Source organism: Phocoena sinus, chromosome 2, assembly GCF_008692025.1.
Source record: "Phocoena sinus isolate mPhoSin1 chromosome 2, mPhoSin1.pri, whole genome shotgun sequence".
NCBI classification, from domain to species: domain Eukaryota; kingdom Metazoa; phylum Chordata; class Mammalia; order Artiodactyla; family Phocoenidae; genus Phocoena; species Phocoena sinus.
The window spans coordinates 89,454,740-89,460,484 of NC_045764.1; the positions used below are offsets into that span (position 1 = coordinate 89,454,740).

Sequence of the window (5,745 nt, forward strand, 5' to 3'; positions counted from 1 at the left end):
AACCTGGGAAGTACTGGGTTGGCCAAAAAGTTTGTTTGGGTTTTTCCGTAACCTCTTATGGAAAAACCCAAAAGAAATTTTTGGCCAACCCAATATATTCCATATAAAGTAAATTCCAGGGGCATTCACTGAAGCCAAAGCAAAACTAGTGTCCAGACCAGAAAACTGACCCATATCATACCAGTATTTAGTTCTGGGGATTAATGGAAGTAGGAAGGAGAACACATTTTTATTGTTTACTTTGCCATCTTGTTTGCAGACTGCCTGGTTAATGTAGGTTACTTTGGGCATGGCAGCCACAGAAACTCTGAGTGCAGAGGGAAACAATTCTTGTGGGTATGGTAAGTAGCATATATCTTTCTCATTAGGTAATCTCAGATATTTTCATAAACACATCTCAGAGTCCCCAGAGCTCTGCTGGGTATAGAAGGTTTTTCAATAACTTTTTTTGTAGGAACTTTCCACAATGATAGAAACTCATCCCTGCCGTTCAGTTAACTTGAGGTTTTCCTAATGGTTGACTACTTAATTCTTCAAATTCAGGTTCCCACAGTAAAATAACTTGCTCCTTCTACTTCTGGGGTTGTTTCGTGAGTAGCTGGTGTTCTTTCATCTGTGGCTGCCCACATCCAATTCTGATTATCGTTCTAGTTTGCATACAGCGGCACTTCTAATTTGTCCGTGCATTGCAGGCTATTGCTCTCTGAAATCCATGCCTTGATGACTGGTGACTTTGCTACCACTGCAAGGAGTGTGATGGATGTCTACATGTCTTTTGTTAAGCTTCTGGCAAAAGCCAGAGCACCAGACACTGAGGAATGTAAGTTTATAATATAGCATATCAGGCATGTAATATGGTTATTCAACTGCCCCTTCTAGAGTACTGGATCCTGAACATGTATGTAGGCATTTCCTTACTGGTTTTAATGAGTGCTTTGGTTCTTTTTTTTTTGCGGTACGCGGGCCTCTCACTGTTGTCGCCTCTCCCGTTGTGGAGCACAGGCTCTGGAGGCACAGGCTCAGGGGCCTTGGCTCACGGGCCCAGCCGCTCTGCGGCATGTGGGATCCTCCCGGATCGGGGCATGAACCCATGTCCCCTGCATTGGCAGGCGGATTCTCAACCACTGCGCCACCAGGGAAGCCCGTGCTTTGGTTCTTTAGGGAAGACAAAGGTAAAAGAATGAGGACCCCAGGGGAATTTTCCACTCAATTCCTAGAACACAAGTACCCTAAATGCAGTATTCTTTGGTCTAGTCTAATTTATCCCTAGGAACACTGTCTGAATATTAATAACTATCTTCAAGGTAGCCTAACTTTCCAGTAGTGTGTTCCAGAAGCCACTATCATAAGGAATCCCTTTGGTGTACTTGTCCTGCATCCAGTCATGAACCTGTGGGGAGATTAGGGATTTCTAGTTTGTCTACAAACTGTAGGGTGGCTAAGGGACCTCTTACCTTCAGGGTAGACCCAGAAGATAAGCCTTTGGGGAAGAGGTTTTGTTTAGTCTTGTGTCAGCTGTTAAGGAGAATTCCAATGGGAGAGGTCTGCTCATCTGAGCATTTCTTTTCCCTTTGAAGAATTCCAGGGCATTCCAGTTTGGCTCAGAATATGTGGCGAACTGAAGTAAAAGCAGACCTTTTTTGGAGTAGCTGTGAGCTACAACAGTTTCACATCATCACCACCCAGGAATGATATGACAGAACTGTGTGGTTGTAGGAAATACTTCAAGAAAATATATTGAGATAATATCTTTTGTTTTGTTTTTTGTTTTTTGCGATACGCGGGCCTCTCACTGCGGTGGCCTCTCCCGCTGCGGAGCAACAGGCTCCGGACGCGCAGGCCCAGCGGCCATGGCCCACGGGTGCAGCCGCTCCGCGGCACGTGGGATCCTCCCGGACCGGGGCATGAACCCCCGTCCCCTGCATCGGCAGGCGGACTCTCAACCACCGTGCCACCAGGGAAGCCCGAGATAATATCTTTTAAAGTTTATGAATTTCTTTCTCCTCTAGGATTTATTGAGCTCAATCTCAGCTTATACTCAGACATTCTGATTTAATTATCTAGGATGGGGACCAGGAGACCTGATGATCTGAATATGCAGCCTGCATTGAGAGCCACCAATTACCTAACCCCCTCATTCTACAGATGAGGAAATTGGGGGATTAATTAAAATGGCACCAATACAGCATATTTAAGTAAAAAATTTTTTTCATAAATATGTAGTTAATAATTTTTAAAACCTGAAACTTCTTGACCAAGGGAGACTTAACTGTCTAGACAACTGTTTACCATTTCCACTTTTTTGGGGGGTGGGGAAGGACTAAAGGTCTCCTTATCTCTGATATATAACTCCGTGAACATGGATTAACCTCTCCAACCTTACTTTGAAAGAATTACCAGCCAAATATTTATCCACAGGAGCTGACACAAGCAAGTTTAAAAAGAAAAAAGAGGGACTTTCCTGCTGGTTCAGTGGTTAAGACTCTGCGCTCCCAATGCAGGGGGCACGGGTTCAATCCCTGGTTGGGTAACTATTCCACATGCTGCATGGCACGGCTTAAAAAAAAATAAACAAAGAAAAGAAAAAAAGAATAAAACTTGAAATAACATAGTTGACTCTCACTTTTTAACTTTCTCTAACAGAACTCTAGTATACAAATAGAAGAGCTATTTTAAATAGCTTACAAAATTAAAAAGCAAACAAGGATTAAAATCTGAGAGGCAAACAGGTGCCATGGTGATTTTTTTAAATGGCTGTACCTTCTTTGACACACCCCCCTTCAAGAGTGGGGTTTCTTTCCTCCCCTTGACACAGAATAGCTAGTGACTGCTTTAACCAATAGGGCAGGGCTCAGCAAACCTTTTCTGTAAAGGATCAGATAGTAAATATTTTAGGCTTTGCAGACCATATGGTCTCTGTTGCAACTACTCAACTCTGCATCAGAGCACGAAAGCAGACACAGAAGATACATAAATGAACGGACATGGCTATGTTCCAATAACACTTTCTTTACATAGTCAGGTGGCAGGATGGATTAGGCATCAGGCCACTGTTTGCTGAGTCGGCAGGCGGACTCTCAACCACTGCGCCACCAGGGAAGCCCCTTATCTTTAACTCTTGAAGAGAATGGAAACAATACCTAAAAAACCTTTATTTGAAATTTCCTTAAAAGAACTTTTTTTTTTAGATTTAAGTATAGTTGATTTACAATATTATATTAGTTTCAGGTGTATAACATAGTGGTTCAATACTTTTATAGAGTATACTCCATTTAAAGTTATTGCAACATAATGGCTATATTTCCCTGTGCTGTACAGTATGTCCTTGTTTACTATTTATATTATACATAGTAGTTTGTATTGAAATTTCAATTCTTATGTAAAACAAAACCTACCTCTGGATGGACATGAGGCTGATGAACTCCCATAAATTCTCTTAACTTCTGATAACTCTCAAGCATTGCAGAAGTACAAGACAAATTCTGGTGAAGAGGTCCTGAGAAGGCACTTTGAGACAACACCAGTTAACATACTGTTGGCAAACAGTAGAATCAGCTCCTAGAGATCCGTGAGAGCCTCATTCAGGAAGAAACCCTCAGGAAAGTGAGGGACTTGTGATTATGATGATGTGTGAACATAGCTGGGGAAGAACACCAGACCGTCCTGGTGAGGTTTGCTGAGGAATTTCATACTCAAGAGAAAAATTTGTAGGCTTCCTTCCTCAACAAGTTGATACAGAAATTCTGGTTGTGTAATTTCACACTGGGGTAACTGAGAAGTAGGGACTAAATATGGAGCACTGTCATGGCCAGGCAGACGTTGTATCCAGTAGATTTTCTTCAAAAATGAAAGTTGTTGCTTTAAGACTTGTAGGGAAGTATCCCTAAGCTGTCTACACACTCTGTTCTTCCTGTGCCTTACATATGTGGTTGGCAAAATCAGTGCCTGTTAGGGGCGTACCTGTTGCATTGGGAACAATTGAGGAAGGTTGTTCTTTTATCCATCAATTACCATGACTCTTTTAGAACTGGACAGTGTAATTTCTGTCTCTTCTCAGAATAATGAAAAGGGTAATGACCTGAAGGAAATTTATCATTCTCAGTGGACAGACAAGAATGATGTTTTTGAAATTTAAACAGATCTCCTGCAAGCACTTACTTTATGTTTAGATGGAATAACCATCTAGCTGGCTGAGCATTTGTCCTCTGCAGTGTATCAACAGATTTTTACTTCATTTTTGTCACTGTTGTCCTTTAAAGTGTCCTATCTTAACCTCTTTAAAAAGTCCTATCTTTTTCAAGAGTCTTTGGAGAAAATCTCCAGGGGCAAATCTTTGATGTTTTCTTTGCAGTCAGTAGAATGACTGCAGCATTGCATTCACTAATGAGGTGATGGAAAATATTAAAACTTACCATGGATTTCGGTTTGAGGAAGCCATAAGTTTGATAACCAAACCTGATATTCAAATGAAACTCCCTGGGAAATTCCACAGAGTTCAGCAAGGTAACCCGGAATCTCAATTAACCTCTGAGACTTACTCTGAAGAATCCCTAAGTGTTCCAACAGTGGAGTTACTCGGGAACTTAAAGATACAGCTGACCCCTGAACAACACAGGTTTGAACTGCACAGGCCCACTTATACGGGATTTTTGCAACAACAAATACCACAGTACTACATGATCCACAGTTGGGCAAATCCATGGATAGGAAGGAACTGTGGTTAGGGAGAGCTGATTGTAAGTTACATGCAGATCGACTGCAGGCAATGTTGGTGCCGCTAACCCCCAAGTTGTTCAAGTATCAACTGTATATACTCAGAACAACACCCCAAAGCCTGTAAATGCTTATCTCTGGTACCATCGGTCACAGCTCAAATTCAACACATCAGAGGAATAGCATGCTGACGTGTACACAAGTGACTTAGCGAACCCTGACACACTCTCAGCCCAGCTCAACGATTGGAGAATCAAGCAGAAACACAGAAGGACAGAGGTAGAGCTTCCATCCACCCCTTATGAAGCCCTCCACCTGCCTGGCCTCAAGTGTTTTCCTAATGTTTATGCATTGCTGAAGGGCCTTTGCATTCTTCCTGTGATGGAGTTTGAGAATGAGCCCCATGAAAATGGAGGAAAGCATCTCAAAGCACACCTGAGGAACACTTTGACAGACCTAAGCTCAAGTAACTTGGTTTTGCTTAAAATGAATTTTTATATAAAACATGACCTGGATTTCATGGTAGACACATATATCAAACTATACAACTATGCTTCCTACAGATAATTCATAAACTATCAAAATACCTAAAAGAATGTTTAAAAATAGGTTTTCTCCTATATTTAATATTTGAAGGAAAAGCTGTAAGGTGCACATAGGCACCTTAATCTTTGAATATTTTTGCCTACAGGGCTCTGACTGAATACATTAGCCATTGATAATCTACCTGTTTAAACAACCACCGTAAGCAATTATACCCCAATAAAGATGTTAAAACAAAAAACAAAAAAAAACAACCACCGTTTTAACGCTCACACTTTGAAAACTTATCTGGTCTTCCAGAATATAGTACTGAAAGCGCCACATTTCATTTCTGCATGATCTCTGGTACTGGCACTCTGGAATTGTTCAAAGTCATTTCAAACATAGCATCTGTTATCACTGTGGACCCAACTGTACTGAGTTATCAGTTCTTTGAAGGAATAAATTTTGGGGAGGTGTGGGAGAAAGAAATACATTTTATAAAATATT

General features: G+C 41.3%; 1 pseudogene; it reads left to right on the top strand.

Annotated features, from left to right (window-relative positions):
• Positions 1-3,388: 3,388 nt before the first annotated feature.
• Positions 3,389-5,347, top strand: LOC116748575 (annotated as a pseudogene).
• Positions 5,348-5,745: the final 398 nt, after the last annotated feature.